The sequence below is a fragment of the Lytechinus variegatus genome, chromosome 8 (genome assembly GCF_018143015.1).
Source record: "Lytechinus variegatus isolate NC3 chromosome 8, Lvar_3.0, whole genome shotgun sequence".
NCBI lineage: Eukaryota > Metazoa > Echinodermata > Echinoidea > Temnopleuroida > Toxopneustidae > Lytechinus > Lytechinus variegatus.
The window spans coordinates 30226138-30237476 of record NC_054747.1 but is presented as its reverse complement, the minus strand read 5'-3'; positions in this window follow the sequence as shown (position 1 = coordinate 30237476).

The window sequence follows — 11339 nt, the reverse complement described above, 5'->3', positions numbered from 1 at the left end:
ACTGAAGCCCAGAAAAAATTGCGTTCGAAAAAAAATTATTTAGTGCTTCAAAAATTGAAATATAAAGTGACCGTAAACACCATCTTAATTTCATCCCATTCACTTATGCGTACTATGTAGGCGTCTACAAGACGCCTATTTACAAAATCGAGGTTTGCCTTGTAGTTTTAGCTTTTCATTCTCAATAATGGTTGTTTTCAGGGTTTATTAGTTGTAATACACGCACTTGTACACATGTTTCATCTATGTTTGAGATTTTTTTTAATCGGCTTCTCACAAAGTTAAACAATACCTTTATCTATGGAAATCCTTCGATGACATAATGTTTCATGTTACAGTAAATTTTGCACGATGTGTCTCAGAAAACGTACATTACTACTGTGAATATTCAATACAATGGCGCATATATAAATAATATTGAGGAAACAGTTCTAACCAACACCACCAAAAAGAAAAGTTGGGTTGCTTCGTTTCCCATAGTCATGAAAGTTGCGAATTCAAACTCTTCGTAAGACAGGGTCCTGATATTCGAAGTTTGAAAGTTGTTCAAACATCATGTCTCATAATTCACATTGTACTTTGACATATAATGTAAGGCGGCTTGTCAAAGGTGTGCGTGCGTTTTTACCTTTATATTCTGCGGCGAACCCGCTCAGCGTGCCATTGTCCATTTTTCTTTCCTACGGGTCAGTGCTCTTGCCATTTAAGACGACAGCGTTCCCTTTTGCAGCGAAAACGGAAGCGTGCGCTTTTATCTTTTCTTTTGACACCCCCCGTTTGCGCGTTTCCGTTTTACACCCTGGCGAAGGCATTTTCCGGAAAAGTAGCCAAAAAGCGACTAGTGAAGAGTCTACGTCTACGTTTGTTTACATTATCAGCTTGGCGCGCGATCCAAAGTCCGCACCGAAGTTATCCGCAGAACATACTTGCAAATAATGCAGCTGAGCTTATACTTTCCAGGTTCAATATGAATGTTTGCCTTGATCATTTGCCTTGCCGATTTGCTGATGTCTGTCTTTCTCTCTATCTGTCTATATCTATCTCTCAAATTCTATCTCTATCTATGTAACTGCAGTATCTATCTATCTAATAATCTTCTCTGTCTCTCTCATTCTTTATCTAACATCTATATATCTCAAATTCTCTATCTCTCTCTATCTATCCATCCATCTGTCTGTCTTTCTCTATTTCTCTCTACATATGTAACTACAGTATCTATCTGTTAATTTGTCGCTCTTAATTCTCTCTCATTCTTGATCTATCTGACATCTATCTATCTCTCAAATTCTCCAGCTCGCCTCTCTCTCTCTATCCATCTGTCTGTCTTTCTTCTATCTATTTATCTATCTATCTATGAAACTACAGTATCGGTTAATTTGTCTATCTTCTCTGTTTCTCTCATTCTTTATCTATCTAACATCTATTTATCTCTCAAATTCTCTATCTATCTCTCTATCCATCTGTCTGTCTTTCTCAATTTCTCTCTATCTTTTTATCTATTTTTTAACTAGAGTATCTATCTATCTGTTAATTTGTTAATAATCTTCTCTGTCTCTTTCATTCTTTATCTATTTAATATCTATCTATCTCTCTCTATCTATCTATCTATCCATCTGTCACGGTCTTTCTCTCATTCTCTCTATTTATCTATCTATTTTTTTAACTAGAGTATCTATCTGTTAATTTGTTAATATTCTTTGTCTCTCTCCCTCTTTATCTATCTCTCATCTATCTCTCAAATCCTCTATCTATCCATCTGTCTGTCTTTCTCTATTTCTCTCTATCTATATATCTATATCTATCTCTATATATCAACCTCTCTGTCTCTCCCCCCTCTCTCTATTTATCTATCTATCCATCCATCTCTTCCCTCTTTCTCTCTCTTTCTATCTATCTATCCACCTCTCTCTCTGTCTCTCTCTCTCTCTATTTCTATCTATCTATCTATCTGTCTATCTTGTCTCTATCTATTTATCAGTCTTCTATATCTATCTTTCGGCAGCTTCTAAGTGTATCAATCCATTAAACTTCAATTTGTCTTTCCATTATAAGTATCTGTTTATTTTGATTTTGTCTGTCATTCTATTCATTTAATGATTTATTTTTAGAAAAAAAAACTATCATAAACAACGCGACTGCAAAAGCATGTTCGGATTTCACTCGATCCTGACTGCCGCTCTCATGTACATGAAGTGCCGAGGAACTCTGTGCTCTGATCAGTAACTGTGCAAATTGCATGCGGTGGTGGACTCGCCTGTGTCGCACGCTGCATGCAACCAGCGACGTGTGTAGACTCTTCACTAGTCGCTTTTTGGTTACTTTTCCGGAAAATGCCTTCGCCAGGGTGTAAAACGGAAACGCGCCCCCCGGTAGGCTCTTCGATAAGATGTTTCTGCATGAGCGCCCTCTATGTCCACGATATCGACGTCTTAGGCAAACTATTAAACGAGCGATCTCTAGTCTCTGATCTGGATATCGTTGTGTCCTTGTATCGGTGTGCGTAGTTCAGTGGGGTATATATTTTCAAAAGTTACGCTTTCACATTTTTTTGATAATTTTTCGTTTCGGGTTTCAGTATATGACAAAATTCAATAAGATTTAGATTTCATTTCTTTAATAGAACAATTAAGCTTTAGCCCTTTAGCACGAGCATGTTGTTTTATTTTGAAGAACATACCGTTAAGAAATTGAATTTCTGAAAGTAAGTGTTCAGGCGAGGGTAAGATTTTTTTTCATCACACTGAGCCCGCACAGTCAGCATTGTCGGGTGAAAAGGAAAGATATGGAATTGACCTTAACATCTTTGTAAACGAAATGCAAAACCCCACGCAAAAGATGCAATATAAATCATACCTGGGTCCAAAAATGATGGCGTTTAAAGCAATACACTGAAACGCTACTGTGAAAAAAAACACTAAAACATAAAATGCAAACGTTTTTTGGTGAAAAAAAGGCTGAAAACTAAGGGCAGCGTTGAAATTCAAATTTGAGCTTAACATAGATCTATGTTTAATTTAGCCCTCTTGTCAATTTGTTTTTTTCTGTGAAATGTCCTTTTTTGAGGACTCTTTTGGGGCGATTTGCCCCCCCCCCCTTGTGGAAAATCCTAGGTACGCCACTGCATTTGTTTAAACATTTGAATTCTAGAAACTTATATATTCACACATAATACAGATGCCGTGCAAAACAAACGAATAAAATATCATTTATTTGAACTTTAAAAAATAAATTGGATGCTCAAGCTGTCATATCGGTCATTGTAGCTTAAATGTACAATTCTTGAATTTCATTGCCCGAAATTCAGAACAAGAAGTACTTTCGTTACTTTTTAAGACAATTACAAACATCTTTACCTTCGAACGAAATCAAAAACACTTAAAAATGAATATTGAAATTATCAAAGTTGAGGTAGTCTTGACCATGAATAGAGTTGAGTGTTTATAAAGGAATTATAGCGTCTTCTATTAATCACATTCTTCACTTTAATGACCGATGAAAAATATCGCGTGAATGAAAATGCAAGTTAACACATTTAAGTGACTCCGACATGATATTGGACAGGAAAATCTATAAAATCTTTTTACCTGGGATCCGTCTTTATTCTCTTATATAAATTTCCCCTGTGATCTAGAGTGCTCTGTGACCTAGTGTTCTTGATTACCATCCTGGAGCCACATAACCGAAGGGGGTCTGGGGCTGAGGCCTCAACAAGTACCATGATTTTATGCATGGTGACCCCACCCCTTCAAACCAGTCCGCTGGGGGGAGGGGACTTTCAAATTTCTTTCAATTTTCCTGTTCTACTTATAATATTCAATTTTGTCAACTTAATTCTGATGGTTCCTTTTTTCATCCAACTTTATTTCTTCCTTTGAATTTTTCTAAAAGTTTTCTATACCTATTCTTTTTTAACCTTCACGTTTGACTTGAACAATACGTGTATATTGCCGTTGATTTCTTCTTCCTATCAAATATTTAAATTAATCTGCAATGTGTGTATGTCAAATTATTGCAAATTAGATTCCCAGTGTCTAAGGTAAACATAATTTACCGACGTAAAGTTAGTAATACGAAAGCCTCTTTGGCCTAGTTTCCCTTCCAACTTTGTACTTCACCTGTTAATCGTATAGCTGCATTCTGTATAGCTTGCATATTTAAATATGCACCAAAAAAATAAATTAACGTACAGAAAATGGTAATACCTCGGTCACATTTGCTCTACGGCGGCCATACAGCGAGTCGAAAACAGCCGATTTGTTCATTTTATTAAAACCTATATTTAGCAGGTCCAAAAACTGTTAAAATGACTGTTTTCGACTCGCCTTAGAACAAATGTGACCGAGGTATTTAGCATACTAGATCAACAAGAATGGAGTGCATGCTGGTGAGGATCCTGCCGGAGTAACACAATACAATCCAATAAGCGCCGTATTTATTTTGAACAATAGTTGGGCTCTCAAAAGTATTGTGGTCTATTTTGTGACCTCTACTAAAAAAAGTCAGTGGGTCTATACGGGGGTCTATATTCTGCACATCAGAGGGTACAGTTATGTAGTGAATCCCGGGGGGGGGGGATCATCCGGTCCGTGTGCCCCTCCCCCCCCCCTTTGAGAGCCTTTATCAAATTTGTAAATGTAAATATGCCATTTTTTTACACAAGTGTGCCCCCTTTATTTGAAACTCACAACATGTATTTTAATGAGAACATGTCGTTCATACACAAATGAGGACCTTCACTTTAGCCTGGTAAACAGAGAGTTGGTAGGCAATAAATATAACTCAAATGTTCACATTAAGAGTAGACCTATAAAGAGGGAAGTTACATGGTTAATCAAAAATGTGTTGATAAAATATCAGTCGAACGTTATGTTATAATCTGCTTCGCCAAATAGGTTTAATGTAATATTGCTCTTTATAAAGGCAAGCATTAAACTACATTAAATGTCGAAATGTTAATATAATGGAAACCATATCAAAATGCACATTACGAAAAGAAACAAAATCAAGGTTCTAGTATGGGGACAAAACGAGAACAAGAAAACTACCCATTTGATGCTCATTTTAATTCCCCGAAAGCCGGACGTTGAAAATGACATGGGCCAGCGCATTGCAAGCTGTATTTAACGGCTTACCCCATTGACAAGGTAAATTTAAATTACCCCATTCTTGATTGGGGAGATTAACGTATTTTCTTGAACATAGAGGTGGTCTGACGGGTTGCGGATTTCAATAGGAAGATGACCTCTTGATTGGTAGGGGTATGTCAAGGGGAGATTATCACTTTGTCAGCGCGGGTGACTGTCTTGATTCTTTGATGTTCCCGATGTGCCTTTTATTCGAAAACCGTGTTTGCAACTAATCCCAATTATGAGACTATTTGGAATCAAAATGAAAGCCTAACTGCACCCTTTTCATAGATTTCGTTTGAAAATAAAATACTTACGTTTAAGGTAAATTGTAATATGAGAAGGCGCTTTATAATATGTAAACCAAATAGTGTCACTTTTAAGCTTTATTCTTTTAAATCAAATGTAAAAATATATGTAAAATCATCTCACAAGCCTAATCTAAATAGTGCGAGCACGAAGCGCGCGCTAATTTTTATTTTTTTATTTCATGTATTTTGTCCTAAAATAGCATTCTGGCAATGCTTGTGATCCTAAACGAGATGAATTAATTTAGTACGCATTGATCGTTCTGATAAAAAAGAATCTGTTAATGGTTAACGGCTACTTTTAATTATCTGTAAATGAAAACGTTACATATTTCAACAATCAAATAATGCGAGCGCGAAACGTGAGCTGAAAATTTTTACTTTTCTACCTGAAGAATAGAAGTTCTAAGCAATCTTTGTAATCATGAAAAAGGTAAATACATAACTAAGCAAGCGAAGCGAGCGCGAGGAAAATTTGAGATTTGTAGAATTGTGAGTGGATATGGATCACAGTTAAAAAGGAACATATATGATTCATTATTATTACTTTGAGTTTTGACATAGGGCCGGGATATTCTAAGAACAATATTCCATCATGTGAAAATTATGACTGTCTTCCTATTTCTCTTCTTATCAAATCGCGAGATGAAACTTTTTGATATTCCATTCTGAAAAAGGGACAATTTATCAATAAATTAATTCACTAATCTAATAAGCCTAATCAGAGCGCGAAATCTGTCAATATTATATATTTAAATGCTCGAGCGCCCGATCAAGGTAGCCGTGCTAAAGCCGGGGTAATAATAGCAGGGCCCTCTGGGAGAACAGTTTTCGGAACTGTAGTGGCTACCCTGGGTAAATATGCCGCTATTATTATTATTATTATTATTAAAAAAATGAAAGATAATGGTAATGATTATGGTGATTTTGGTAATCATGAACATTAGATCCGTTTTGTGAGATAATTTATGCGATTTTACACGCTAAATCGCTACTCGATGATGGTGAAAGAAATCTTTTAAATAGCACAACAGAAGTCGGGGCGGTAGTTACTGCATACACATACTTTAATACACTACATTATTACAAAAGATTCCCCATCGGGCGGGCCAACGGTCTTTTGAAGTAGGTTTATCTATTGAAATTACGACAATAATCACGGCAGCGGATATGGGGAATTCAAGACTGTAAGCTTCTAGCTCTCCCATTGTTTTCTGTGGCGAACCCGCTGAGCATGCTATTGTCAATGATTCTCTACTATACGGGTGACTGATCTTGCTTTTTCATGATAGGCCAGGGCAATGACTAAGAACAGTTCGATGAGTATCAATGCCAAGCAATCCTGAAAGGTCAATAATGTTCAATTCTCTTGATGGAGAAGCTTATATCATGGCCCTATTTGCTTTTGCTTTTAGGCCAGTAAGTGTACTAACTAATATTAATAATAAATAATCACATTCCATCTATTTTAGAGCACTGACCTAATGCTAATATCACTCTACATATCTCCCTGCAGCTTACGGCCCCATAATTTATCTTCACCCGTGAATTACCGAATTTTGAAGCTTAAATTATTGAACATAATGGCATCCTAGTTTTGTAATGATGTAATCACTGCAAGTGCAATATAAATAAAAACATTAATTTAATTCTACTCACACTGATTTTACTTTAGAACAAATTCACCCCTCTTCTATTTCTTCTGTTTCTTCCTCGTCGTTATTCTTCTTTTCCACCTTATCATTCTTCTTGTTCTCATCCTTCACTCCCTTCTTCATCTACTCTTCTTACTCCTCCTTTTTTTAATCTTTTTTTCTTCTTCATATCCTTTGTCGTCTTTCATTATTCTTTTTTCTCCACCCATCCTTTCCTGCAGCTTCTTTCTTTTCCTTCCTCCCCTTTTTTCTACGTCTCCTCTCTTCTTGTTGTTCTTCTGCCCACCTGCCCTTCTTATACGTCTCCTACTGCTTTTCCTTCGTCCTTCTTCTTTTCTTCTTGCGTCTCTCCTTTTTTCTCTCTATCTTCCTTTTCCTCTCCGTATCCTTCCTCATCTCTCATTATTAATCTCATCCCTTTTTACTGCTCCTCCATTCTACATGTACGTCTGCTTCTCCTTGGTAATTCTTCTTCTCCTCCTCCTTCTCCCACCCCATCGATTTATGATGATAAAATTATAATGAAATAATAGAAATGTTAACGAAGATAATACTTATAATAGAGAAATGAAGATGATTGCGATAGTAACAGCGGTGATGACGATATCGATAACTATGGGAGGATATAGACCATGTACAGCACAACGTATCAGGCGCAATTTCAAATATGATTACATGACGATTTCGATACGAAATATTCATCATAAATCTAGACCTAGTACATTAATATACACTTATCTTTGTAGAATAATGAAATCGCCGCTCAATATCGATAATTCTGATGATCACTAAAACAGAAAAGCATACGTGGACAGTGTATTATAACATTGCCTCGAAAAATACCTGACATTTGATGGAATTCTGTGCTTATATATCGCTCATTTCTCAGCACTTTTACGACTTTCTTTCACAGGGCTATTTGGCAAATATTTTTCATTTATACAAACACTTCGTTGGTAAATTTCATTGGATTCTGATCGAACAAATTTTCAGATCGTTACCACAGTTGGTATTTATCTTCAATTCCGAACATTACGTTTAATACGTTAAACCAATTAAATGAAGTTATACTTTAGTCTGTTATATGTTGTTTTTATGTTGTACTCTCATACCCCGAGAGGGGATCGATAGGGTGAATAAAATGTAAATCTAAATCAGGGGCGGATCCAGCCTCCACCAATAGGGGGGGGGGGGTGATTTTTTTCACCCATATTTTCCCCGATCGGCCGCCCAAGGTTGATATTTAATTATTTCTTTGAATTGGTTGTCCCAGTGGCGTAATGATTATTAAAGTTATTTAATAAGTCTTCGCATCATCTTATTCACTCGCCTTCCTCTTCTTATGTTTTCCTCTTCTTTTTTCTACTCTCTTTTTTTTCTTTCTTTCCCTTTTTTTTGCTCCGCCAATAGGGGGGGGGGGCCCTTTGTAAATGTAAATCCAACCAAGAATCGGATCTATACAACATAATGTCTAAAGGTCAGGGGAGGATCCATGACAGGGGGAAAAAGGTTCCGCTTTTAGGGGGGGGGGCACTCTTCTGTTTTGGCTGCATTTTGCATTACAAATTCTAATTGTGCCTCTCATAATGGAAGGGGGCAAGGGCGGCTTCCCCCCCCCTAAATCCCCCAGTGATAGAAGGGTACAGAAAGTTTGAGGATGCTGATTCATTCATGGCATACAATTTTCGAAATAGACGACCACAATTTCGTAAATATCCAGTCCACGCGCATGCGTACTCTCATTCCGAAGACGCAAGTCATAAAATAATTTCACCCCCACCTGATCACGGTTTCTGCGAGGACACAACTCTGCTTTCTCATGAATATTGATTTCGATGCAGAGGCAGAAATCGGGAGAACCCCTCTCAAATTTCCGAGTTTTTTCCAATCTTTCAACTGTATTTCGTCCATTTTTTCACCCTTCCTCTTATTCCATCCAAATATTATTTTCTTATTTCTCTCTGTTTCCCCTTCCTTTTCTCTCCCTTTGACCTCTTAGTTTCTTTTTCCTCTTTTCACAATCCCTTTTGGTCCCGTTTCTTTAAAACATGGAGATAAAGAAAATTAAGAGACAATATGTTATCCTGGGGAAATGGTTGCCCGTCAAAAATATGAAAAAACTATTTGAAACAATTTCTAATAAATCTTTGTAAATCTTTTATCTTTCTATGCCTAATAGCGCTAAGCTGTTCCGGTCATATTTATTTTATCATTCTATTTCCTTCTGTTTTTTTTTTGGGGGGGGGCGTTCTCGACACCTGTTTGAGATGCGAGTAATAATTAATATTCCAAGTCGACGTGAATTCTACGAATGGCTGGGCCTACGAAACGAAAATAAGTGGAATCTTATTTTCCCACCTAAAACATAAATTGACTGTCTTCCAATTGCAAGAAAAGAGGTTTGCATGGTTATTGCAGCAAATTCAAAAGATCAGTAACGATTTTTGACACATGCGTGATTTTTTTTAAGCTACCGTGGCTTCATGAATGCACCCGATAGCCACAGTTCAGAACAGTGACCCGAACTCTCGATCCGACAGTCGATATGAACATGATGAAGGCACACATTTGTTTTGGTCGTAGAGGGAGCTATTTAGAATAGATTCTTCGGCCTTTCGACAGAAATTAAGACTTGCAGGAAAGACGAACAAAAGAACGGTGGCATTAAAGGGCCTTTGATGGCGGCCGTTCCTTTGAAGACAAGGGAACGTTGTGGCGGGAAAGCCAAAGCGAAAACCCGGATGCGGGAAGAACGATGAAGAACGGTGCATGGACCTATGACATACAACCTAAATTGCAATAAAACTCATGAACTTGTTTTATTATTTATGTTAATCATAGTCACTTCACCTCAAAATTAAATTCCTTGTGCTTCTTATTTTTACAAAGGTCATTGTTCAAATTTCTAGTAGAAAATATTCTGACAATGATTGATTTCCATAGAATTGAAGTTGATTGGATAAATCGTAAAAAGGGACCTTGATAATTTCATCCCCTTCGACCGCCCCAGGGGCCCGTTGCAGAAAGAGTTGCAGCAGCTGCAATCAAACGCAACTCTAAAAATCACGCGCTACTTGATTTTCAACCAATCAACAGCGCACATTTTTGACTTGCGATTGATTTTTTGACTTGCGTTTAAACGCAACTCTTTCTGCAACGGGCCCCTCATTCATTGCAATGAATCAATCACAATGATGAAACCGGCTCCAGACCGAGAAACGCCATGGCTCGTATTCTGAAGTTTGGTTTGATTTAAACTCTGGTCTAAAGTAATGGTTTAACTATGGAAATCCAACAGTTGCATAAATCCTTAACTGTAAAATTTCAACGTCCCAGCTCATTTTTTATTAAAATCATTCTTAACTGTTTCGGAAGGATGCATAAGATATGGTTCAGTTCACTATTAACGAGTTAAAAAAGAGCACAGTAAACACAGCACAGAGTTAGACCATGGTCTCATTTAACCCTAACACTGGGGGGGTATAATGCCCCCCCCCCTGTAGAATTTTTATCGGTACTTACCTAGCGTCTCAATATTTTCGTACGAAATGTAAAGACTTTTTTGGTATAAAGATCCTTCCCGCACATTTTGATACAAAATTTATGGAGATTGGACCTACCATGCGGGTGTCAGATAACTCTTACCGAACACATGTTACTGAAATTTCGCAATTTTTCTATATGACTGTGTATACGTAAATACTTTCTAGTAAGTATCATGGCATTAAATCTGTAGATATTTACCAAAAATACATACACTCTCATAAACATACACACGCACACACACACATATATAGGCATCTGTAAACGATTGACAAAAAACAGAGAAATACATGAGAAAAAGTGAAAAACAATAATATACATTAAAAAGCATCTACCACAACCTTTTTTTTCTCCAGGAATTGATGAGGGAGTTGTGAAAGACATTTGTACCAATATTGCTATCCCAGAGGATTTATTTGGTGAGAAATACCGAAACCTATGATTTGTAGCATAAATCAACATAAATTCATTAATTTAAAATTGTCACCATGATCGCCATCCTATGCATACTACTTTGTAGATTACGTAATCCTTGACCCTTGTGCAAAATGTCGAGGAAATCGGGCTACCCACGGCCGAGATATCAGGGAGGGGGCCTAATACAGTTCTCCTTCTCACCTACAAAATTCTCAATGGCCAAGCCCCAAAATATCTAACAGATCTTCATTTCCTTACGTTCTAGTACCTCCTCAAGACCTCTTCGTTCA